The following is a 10,826-nucleotide window of genomic DNA, read 5'->3' as shown; positions in this document are numbered from 1 at the left end:
CGTTAGCTAGATAGCTAAGCTTGAGGGGAGACCACCAGATTTTAGCTAGCTAACATTAGCATTGCTAGCTATTTTTGACGAATTTAGCGGTTTTTGATTAACTTTGCTAGCTAATGACAACATTGCCATCTGTCTAATGTAAATTTAAAGACATGATGATGATGGTTGTTCCCAACTAAATATTTGCCTACTTTATCAATATCATCATATTTCCAAATCATAATAGTGAAATTTAGACAAAAGTCATTAGCTCCTGTTCAGACATCAGTCAGTAGAGCCCTTCCTTTGTCTCACTCAATTATCTAATGTCGCCCATATACTCAATAGAACATGGATGAAGTCAAGTGTCTGACATTCCCAACCATGTGTAGTAGTCACATCTACCTAATTTAGCCCACTACCTTTGCGCTTCTACTACATTGTATAGCCGGAGTAGCTATAGGAGTGTAGATTGCCGCTGTCAAGAAGTAACTGAACATCTTGGCTAATTGAGTTTTTCTACAGTGACAGATATGAGGATGTGTAAATTTGACCACGAGGAACCTCATTCAGGTTATTAGAGGTGTGATTAGAAGGTTAGACAAGAAGGTCCTGAGCCAATGGGAGGTCATTGGTGAGGGCATGAGGGTCAGAGAGAGTGGGCGAGTTCGTTTAACATGGCCCACTGCTCTACGTTTAAAATGGATAAGTCTTTGCAACTTTTCTAACAAATGGCTTCCCCCAACACACTCCTCATATTGAGTTGCTGCATCTTTTACACATCCATATGTCTGAATTAAAGGCCCTTATAGTCCTCATTCAATGTAATGCTTGTTGCTTGTTAACTCTCTTGCTCTTTTTTTCATGCACACTCTGTACTTCTATCCATCTCTCTCCAGGTGCTACAGAGACAGAATATTCCAAAGACATCCAGAGCCTTCTAGCTAACTACCGGCGATCTCTCCAGAGCACAGAGAAGTAGGCTCAACTCGTAATAGTATACATATGGCACCTTCACTAGTGCTGTCCGTGTACCCCCCCCCCCCCCCCCCAAAAAAAAAAGATATAGATGTACTATTGTAAAGTGGTTGTTCCACTGGATATCATAAGGTGAATGCACCAATTTGTAAGTCGCTCTGGATAAGAGCGTCTGCTAAATGACGTGAATGTAAATGTAAATGATATAGCATGTAATCAAGGCTCACTCGTTGGATTTACTGTACTTCAAAACTCATGCTCTTTCCCTCTAAAAATCTCCCAGACTTGAATAAAAACTAACATGCGTCTTTCCCCCTGTCTCCAGGTGAGTCTGCTGGGCCATGGAACTCTAGAGCAGCACATCAAAAAACATGCCACCCTGTTGGCAGCTTTCAATGGCCGAATTTGGGGGATGGCTAAATGCAATCAAGCTGTGTAAAATAATGTTACAAAATAAAAAAAAAGTGCCTGTTGGTCTTCATGTTTTTACTTTGGTAACTTAAACATCAAACAACATGCAGACTTTGTCAATCAAGATAACACTTACACCTTCTGATTCAAAAGCTCTAAAAATCAGGTCTCATGTCCAGGGTGAATACATTTTTTTTCATGTACACTGCTCAAAAAAATAAAGGGAACACTTAAACAACACAATGTAACTCCAAGTCAATCACACTTCTGTGAAATCAAACTGTCCACTTAGGAAGCAACACTGATTGACAATAAATTTCACATGCTGTTGTGCAAATGGAATAGACAACAGGTGGAAATTATAGGCAATTAGCAAGACACCCCCAATAAAGGAGTGGTTCTGCAGGTGGGGACCACAGACCACTTCTCAGTTCCTATGCTTCCTGGCTGATGTTTTGGTCACTTTTGAATGCTGGCGGTGCTTTCACTCTAGTGGTAGCATGAGACAGAGTCTACAACCCACACAAGTGGCTCAGGTAGTGCAACTCATCCAGGATGGCACATCAATGCGAGCTGTGGCAAGAAGGTTTGCTGTGTCTGTCAGCGTAGTGTCCAGAGCATGGAGGCGCTACCAGGAGACAGGCCAGTACATCAGGAGATGTGGAGGAGGTCGTAGGAGGGCAACAACCCAGCAGCAGGACCGCTACCTCCGCCTTTGTGCAAGGAGAAGCAGGAGGAGCACTGCCAGAGCCCTGCAAAATGACCTCCAGCAGGCCACAAATGTGCATGTGTCTGCTCAAATGGTCAGAAACAGACTCCATGAGGGTGGTATGAGGGCCCAACATCCACAGGTGGGGGTTGTGCTTACAGCCCAACACCGTGCAGGACGTTTGGCATTTGCCAGTGAACACCAAGATTGGCAAATTCGCTAGACCTCATGTGGCTGGAGTGTGTCAGCAGTTCCTGCAAGAGGAAGGCATTGATGCTATGGACTGGCCAGCCTGTTCCCCAGACCTGAATCCAATTGAGCACATCTGGGACATCATGTCTCGCTCCATCCACCAACGCCACGTTGCACCACAGACTGTCCAGGAGTTGGCGGATGCTTTAGTCCAGGTCTGGGAGGAGATCCCTCAGGAGACCATCCGCCACCTCATCAGCAGCATGCCCAGGCGTTGTAGGGAGGTCATATAGGCATGTGGAGGCCACACACACTACTGAGTTTCATTTTGACTTGTTTTAAGGACATTACATCAAAGTTGGATCAGCCTGTAGTGTGGTTTTCCACTTTAATTTTGAGTGTGACTCCAAATCCAGACCTCCATGGGTTGGAAATTGGATTTCCATTGATTATTTTTGTGTAATTTTGTTGTCAGCACATTCAACTATGTAAAGAAAAAAGTATTTAATAAGATTATTTCTTTCATTCAGATCTAGGATGTGTTGTTTAAGTGTTCCCTTTATTTTTTTGAGCAGTATATTTTTTTCCCATGTATATCAGACACATCATGTGTCAACTAAAATATACTGAATGTACAAAACATTAGGAGCACCTGCTCTTTCCATGACAAACTGATCAGGTGAATGCTATGATGCTTTATGATCCGACATCAATCAAGTGTAGCTTAAGGGGATACCAGTTAAAGAAGAATTTGTAAGCCTTGAGACAATTGAGACATGGATTGTGTATGTGTACCATTCAGAGGGTAAATGGGCAATACAAAAAAATATTCAAGTGCCTTTAAACAGGGTATGGTAGTAGGTGGCAGGTGCACCAGTTTTAATGTGTCAGGAACTGCGCCGCTGCTGGGTTTTTCACGCTCAGTTTCCTGTGTGTTTCAAGAATGGTCCACCACCCAAAGGACATCCAGCCAGCTGGACACAACTGTGGGGAGTCGACATGGGTCAAAGATTGAACAATGGGAAATAGACAAGTGAATGTCAGACCTTGAATTTGTATCAGTTTGTATGAATGAGTGATTACAAGATATGTAGACCTTGCAAAACACAGATAGAAGGGTGTTTCACAATCTTTGTTTAACAATGGCTAAATGTCCCAACTGGACAAGTCCAAAAAGAAAATGTAAAGGTCCTTGAGGAATGTTCCTGGATCCATCCCAGGTTTCCAAGCAGGCCTCTCCTGGGTGGTGTTGTACTGAGTGAAAGACAAAGATTGTCAGATTGGGCCAAGTACAATAAACGAAAATACCTCTCCCCAAAAAATTACGCTAAATCACAATGAAGTCACAATAGAAATAAGGAAAGGAGTATAATAATATCAAAGAAAAAACAATAATGGGGAAATAGTGAATAGATTTAAACAAACTGAATGGGAGAATCAACAAGGCTTGATACAGTAACTTAAACTTAATAAATAAGTAATGTTATCTGGTATCAATAAAGTTCAGGTTTTCAATGGTCTTTGTAGTAAGAGCCAGTGGGGGGACACTAGTGAGTCAAATAGTTCAGATGTGAGCTGGAAGTGTTCAGGTAGAAAAGTCGCTAGAAGTGGAGTGCGAACGAAAGGAATTTTCCCCGGTAGTGAGTCTAGACTGGTGTGGATGGAAAGAAGGGTAGGCTACTTAACTTAGGAAAGGGTGAACATGCATTAACGAGTGTAGCACAAAGCAGTGGAGAATTTTGGCAGGTAGTGCTATCAGTTGAAATGTTGGAAATTAACTATGGAGAGGTATTTAGCTTTGGAAAGGGTGAAAGAGGTGCACACCTTATATTTGTCTGGGTGAAACCCATACCAGGTGAATTAGGTTCTGGGCATTTAATGTAATGCATTGGGGCAGCTTCTAATAGATTCATGGTCACCTCCGGGACATACCTTTCATCACCAAAGCCATGTTAGCGTTTACTTCTCTTGTTGCTGAACAATCCAACCGTTTTGTTTGAGATACATTTTATAAATGGGCAATTTACACAATATTGCATTGACTATAATACCTTTGTTGTGCAACAACAACTTTCTTACTGGTCTGTCAGCATGCTCCTTTCTAGTGATCTTCCATCTCCACCTGAAATGTGATGACAAGAAAAACATGAATAACAACGTGCCTACTCGGTCAGGAACTAATGAAACACTAATGTTTACATGTACAAGCCAATTCTTTATCAGACAAATTGTACCAAAACAGCCTGCTACTCTTTCAGTTACCAATTCATCAATAAACAGTCAGGGGAACTAGCTAACTCGTTTGGAAAAAAGTGTTCAATAGTCACTAGCAAGCAACTATAGATTTTATTTTCTAAAATCATCAGCTAGCTACATTGATGAACTCAGCTGATGTTGGGAGTTAGTGCTTTCCTAGCTGTTTCAACTTAGCTAGCTCATCCAACAGGCTTAAACTGCAGTGAAACAGAAACCAGACCAGACAGCCTGACCATGATCCTACCGGGTTCAACCTAGCTAGCTACCTACCTACCTAATGGCCTTTTTATAATCATTATAGATAATATAAATATATTGGTTTTCCCCTCGCATCTAGAGCTGTCTAATATAGCAAGCCAGTTGATAGTACAGTAGCAAAGATGAATGCAATGTGTGACATTAGTAGCTGTATCAAAGATGTTTAGTGCATTGTTCTGTGGCTATATGGCCGGGCGACATAATTGAGTGAGATTAAATTCATAGGAATGACTCATCACATAAAATAGCTAAACTGGAATTACTGAGTCTACCATTACAGATATCCACTGGCAAATCTTTACATAAATGAGATAATAAAAAACAGGTACAAATGGTATTAGGCTGAATTGTCTGGCTAGCGTTCTTACCTGAGAAGAAGCACCTTGCTGGGATTGCACCATGTTACAATACTAGCAATCTGGGGATGTAAACATTATGTTGTATGGGTCCCGCCTTCCATTTAGCTAGCCAATCAATTGCATTGTAACAAAAATCACTGCTATGATTGGTCAATAAGGCTGGCAATCATATTTGAGTAACATGTTATTGTAGATTTGCGAGCACACAGAGATCATATCGTGCAAGCACAGGTGAATTTCGAGAGAGCGCAGGCAAGTATACCATGAACAGAGAAATGCGTGCTCAACACAATTTCTTGCTCAATTCCATTTGCTGGGCATGCAACATTTTTCTCTGAACTATCTCACAGCTCCTCAACATGATCTTCTGCGCCTTCGCCATTTTTTATCTGAACTCTCAACTCTATGCGCGCTCTCCGTTATTCTCCGCGTTCTCGACATGCCTCCTTGCTTCTTTGAATTGTGAGATGAAAATGATGCCATATGACGGCTGGTTTTTCTATTATAATCCGTTATTGTATGAAGTCCCTGCTACATGCGTCTCATGTCTAGGCCATTGAATTGAGACTCCACTTTGTCCCGATAATGTATTTTTGCTTGATTGACTTACGGTGGTTGTAGCTGGTGTGTTTGTACTCGTTCATGTTCCCACGTCCATTACACCTTGCTGTGATTAAATGCGGTGGGTCGCGCTTTCAGTATTGCTCGAATGCTGCCATTAATCCACAGTTTTTGGTTTGGATAAGTTCTAACCATCACTGTAGGAACAACATCCTCTATGCACTTCCTGATGAAACGAATGACAGTCAGTGTAGGCATCAATGTTATTCCCAGAGGTAACCAAGAACATATCCCAGTCCACATGATTAAAACAATCTTGTAGCATGGATTCTGATTGGTCAGACCAACATTGCACATATCTTACCATGGATGCTTCCTGCTTTAATTTCTGCCTCTAGGCGGAGAGTAGCAGAATGGAGGCGTGATCCAATTTTCTGAATGACTGGCGGGTGAGAGCCTTGTAACCATCACAGAAAGGGAGAATAACAGGGATCAAGTGTCTTCTCTCCCCATGTGGCACATGTGATGTGCTGGTGAAATTTAGGGAGAATTGCAGGCAGCATACCAATCAGCCAATGTGTGGCTTCCATGCCCTGTGAGCCACTGAGCCAGTCTGAGTAGCTAGTAATGGTGCTTTCAAGACATCTGGGAACTCCTAACCCTAACCCTGCCATTGGTTGAGATACAGGGTGGGTGTTACATTTTGGCTGATACATTGTTTAGAAATATATTTTTTGGGACTCAATATACTCAATATACCAAATCGAACTAAAGTAGAAATGATAATGGACCTACATTCATTCAGCTTCTTGACTGTGTCCAGCTAGCTAATAATCACCATGAAATGAAAGCCAGACAGTAAGGGAGTATCACAAATTCCCAAAACAATGGATAAAGGACTATTGTTTGCACATTTTGACGGTGAGGAAATAGAACACATTTTCAGTACGGCTCATGCGTCCCCCGATGTAAAGTGAGTCTGACAACACTGACTTAGGTAACACATTTACATTTTAGTAATTTAGCAGATGCTCAACGGCACATCGACAGATGTTTCACCTAGTCGGCTCAGGGAGCCAAACCAGCGATCTTTCGCTTACTGACCCAGCTCTCTTAACCGCTATCCTCCTCTGTCTATGTCTCCACACAACCTCTATACACCGGGTATCTTATATCCAGTCCCATCTGTTGGTTAGCTGTGTCAATTCCATCAGCTGTGTTAAATAGTAGATAGAGGGGCTGAAATACTGAGGCCATCTGTTGGCATTGCGTGACTCAGCTACTGGGCATTGTCCATGGGTTCATGTGAGAGGCCAACAGGGTCAAATACTAACCTCAGCTGCAATCAACCCAGCCTCTCTCTCTCTGTCTCTCTCTCTCATTGTGTCTTGTCCCATAAAGCCACAGGAGCCTCTGTCTACAGTGTGGCTACAGTGGCCCTGTCTGACTGACCCTCAGGGGCCTGGCTTGGCTAGAACACAGAGCTGGCTTGTCTAGAACCAGCTCAGCCAAAAGCTCTCATTTAAATTTTACTTCAAAAAAGGAACAAACTCTTATTTACAATGATGGCCTACCCTGGGCCAATTGTGCACCACCCTATGCAACTCCCAATCACAGCGAGATGTGATGCAGCCTGGATTTGAACCAGGTACTGCTGGGATGCCTCTTGTACTTGACATGCAGTGTCTTAGACCACCGCGCCACTCAGAAGCCCGGGAGCCCCAGGAGCTCCGAGTGGCTTGGCCAGTTTTATATTTCTCCTCTGCAGGGGAACGAGCTTCCTTAATGGACCTGAAAGAGGGAGGGAGAGCGAGAGGGAGAGAGAACTGAAAAGAGAGAGAGAACTGAAGAGAGAGAGTGAGAAAGAGAGAGAGAGACAGAGAGAGAGAGAGAGAGAGAGAGCACTTGCTCCAAACCTAAACTCTAGAGATTTTGCCAAGCAGTATCCATATATTACCAGTTTGTTACAGACATGTTGAGATAATAGTAAGTAGTACACTGAGACACCTTGCTAATATTGAGTTAGTTTTGCAGCCTCAATTTGTCGGAGCATGGACTCTACAAGGTGTCAAAAGTCTTCTACAAGGAAGACAATGTTTCCCACAGTTGTGTCAAGTTGGCTCGACGTCCTTTGGGTGCTGGACCATTCTTGATACACACAGGAAACTGTTGAGTGTGAAAAACCTAGCAGGCAGCTGTGCAGAGAAGCACTACATTGAACTTCACTTAACGTTTTGCTCTACTGTCGGAATTGTGATCGAATCAACGCAATGTTAGCCACTTTCAATGCAATATACCGAAACAAAACAAACTATGCAAAACTAACTGTGCAAGAGATGTTCTTGTAGGCAGAGCGCATTGGAGTAGGATTCTATTGCATTGACTAGGACAGAAATAAAAAGGAATGGATGCTGCTATTCTTTCACTGGGAAACTCACTCACTGAGATTTCCTGCCAATCTGCTATGTTTTGTTCCACACTTGTAAACTGCATCACAACAAGAACAGAACACCCAGTAGCTGTGGATTTTAAAAAAAACTTTACTTAACTAGGCAAGTCAGTTAAGAACAAATTCTTATTTACAATGACAGCCTACTGGGGATTAGTGGGTTAACTGCCTTGTTCAGAGGCAGAATTACAGATTGTGACCTTGTCAGTTTCATCCAGCAACCTTTTGGTTACTGGCCTAACACTCTAACCACTAGGCTACCTGTCACCCAATGCCCCATGTCTCTCACATGGGTGTTGATGATTATATCATCACATTTGTGAAAACTCAGTCATTTAAAGCTGCGATATGTACGTTTTTGGGTGACTTGACAAAATGCACATAGAAATGTGTGTTATCGATCTGTCATTCTCATTAAAAGTAAGACTAAGAAGTGGGTTATATATTCTAAGTGCACTATTTCTATGCTTCCCGTTTAAAGTTTCATTTTGCGTCTTACTTTCGGTTTGGTACACCAGCTTCAAACAGTTGAAAATACAATATTTGTGGTCATGGAAAATAGATTTCATAGTGTTCAGATGGTACTGTCACGTCCTGACCAGCAAAGGGAGTAATTGTATTATAATTTGGTCAGGACGTGGCAGATGGGTATTTGTTTTGTATGGTTTAGGTTGAGTGTGAATTTTGTAGGGGTGTTTGATTTATTATTTCCGGGTTTTGGTTTATGTTCTATGTTTTGTATGTCTAGGTTCTTTCTAGTTCTTTGTATTGCTATGTCTAAGTAATTGGGTGTTGGACTCTCAATTGGAGGCAGGTGTTTTCTGTTGCCTCTGAGAGTCCTATATATAGGTTTGTGTTTTGGTTGTAGTTTGTGGGTAGTTGTTTTTGCATTGCGTTGTATATAGCCTGCAAAACTGTTCCGGTCGGTCATTGTTTCTTGTTTTTTCGTGGTGTTCACATTTAAATAAAATATGATGAGCACGCAACCCGCTGCGTATTGGTCCACTTTTTCTGACTGCGATTTCTCCATATCTTCAGACGAAGAGGAGCGTGACAGGTACAATGATTCTCTACACTATACTTGCTTGTTTTGTCACAAATTTAAACTAGGCGAACTATTAGAATACTTAAGGGTTTTTCTTTATTTTTCTATTTTCTACATTGTAGAATAATAGTGAAAACATCAAAACTATGAAATAACACATACAGAATCATGTAGTAACCAAAAAAGTGTTAAACAAATCAAAATATATTTTATATTCTTCAAAGTAGCCACCCTTTGCCTTGATGACAGCTTTGTACACTCTTGGCATTCTCTCAACCAGCTTCATGAGGAATGTCTTGAAGGAGTTCCCACATATGCTGAGCACTTGTTGGCTGCTTTTCCTTCACTCTGCGGTCCATCTCATCCCAAACCATCTCAGTTGGGTTGAGGTCGGGTGATTGTGGAGGTCAGGTCATCTGATGCAGCACTCCATTACTCTCCTTCTTGATCAAATAGACCTTACACAGCCTGTAGGTGTGTTTTGGGTCATTCTCCTGTTGAAAAACAAATGATAGTCCGACTAAGCGCACACCAGATGGGATGGCGTATCGCTGCAAAATGCTGTAGTAGCCATGCTGGTTGTGTGCCTTCAATTCTAAATAAATCACTGATTGGTGGAGTGCTGCAGAGATGGTTGTCCTTCTGGAAGGTTCCCCCATCACAGAGGAACTCAAGAGCTCTGTCAGAGTGACCATCGGGTTCTTGGTCACTGGGTGGCCAGCTCTAGGAAGAGTCTTGGTGATTTCAAAATTCTTCCATTTAAGAATGATAGAGGCCACTCTGTTCTTGAGGACATTCAATGCTGCAGAAATGTGTTGGTATCCTTCCCCAGATCTGTGCCTTGACACAATCCTGTCTCGAGCCTCTACGGACAATTCCTTCGACCTCATGGCTTGGTTTTTGCTCTAGCATGCACTGTCAACTGTGGGACCTTATATAGACAGGTGTGTGGCTTTCCAAATCATGTCCAATCAATTGAATTTACCACAAGGGGACTCCAATCAAGTTGTAGAAACATCTCAAGGATGATCAATGGAAACAGGATGCACCTGAGCTCAATTTATGTAAATAAGGTATTTCTGTTGTTTTTTTAATAAATGTGATAACATTTCTAAAACCTGTTTTCGATTTGTCATTATGGGGTATTGTGTGTAGATTGCAGATTTGTTTTATGGAATCCATTTTAGAATTAGGCTGTAACATAATAAAAAGTGGAAAAAGTGAAGGGGTCTGAATACTTTCCGAATGCACTGAATACTGCTCTTGCACGGTGTACACATCACAGCCCATAAAACATATTATTCTTTTAAGTTTCAGACAGCAACAACAAGAAGAATGCTAACAGTACATAACATTGTAAGTCCAAGTAATTATACAAATGGTAAAAAAAGGTACATAGAATATTTTCTGGTTAAAATATGTAAACAAATAAATGCAGAAAATAATGTAACATTATAAAAGTAAATACATGTTTTGTGAGTCTACATTGTCACTGGTTTCGGTATTACATCTTCTTTCCTCTTTCATAAATTCTTCTGTAACTGTGGCATTTATGATAACAATTTCTATTCTAGGGTCTCCACACTACAGCTGAAATCAACAGTCAAAGTTTGTGCTTCTGTCTGCAGA

General features: G+C 41.6%; 2 long non-coding RNA genes across 3 annotated transcripts; one reads left to right on the top strand and one right to left on the bottom strand.

Moving 5' to 3' along the window:
- The first annotated feature begins 504 nt into the window (after nucleotides 1-504).
- Nucleotides 505-1,431, top strand: LOC106562967 (uncharacterized). The gene is made up of 2 exons (XR_006757625.1): nucleotides 505-957; nucleotides 1,283-1,431. It is a non-coding gene; the product is annotated as an uncharacterized lncRNA (long non-coding RNA).
- A 1,352-nt stretch (nucleotides 1,432-2,783) lies between these two features.
- Nucleotides 2,784-5,984, bottom strand: LOC106563013 (uncharacterized). Of its 2 annotated transcripts, none has more exons than XR_001319161.2 (3): nucleotides 5,152-5,984; nucleotides 4,202-4,391; nucleotides 2,784-3,523 (listed from the first exon to the last, which is right to left on the bottom strand). It is a non-coding gene; the product is annotated as an uncharacterized lncRNA (long non-coding RNA). The 2 variants fall into 2 exon arrangements; XR_001319162.2 differs by having other exon boundaries at nucleotides 4,321-4,391.
- Between the last annotated feature and the right edge of the window lie 4,842 nt (nucleotides 5,985-10,826).

Source organism: Salmo salar, chromosome ssa11 (genome assembly GCF_905237065.1).
Source record: "Salmo salar chromosome ssa11, Ssal_v3.1, whole genome shotgun sequence".
Taxonomy (NCBI): domain Eukaryota; kingdom Metazoa; phylum Chordata; class Actinopteri; order Salmoniformes; family Salmonidae; genus Salmo; species Salmo salar.
This window is presented reverse-complemented; position numbering and strand designations above follow the sequence as displayed.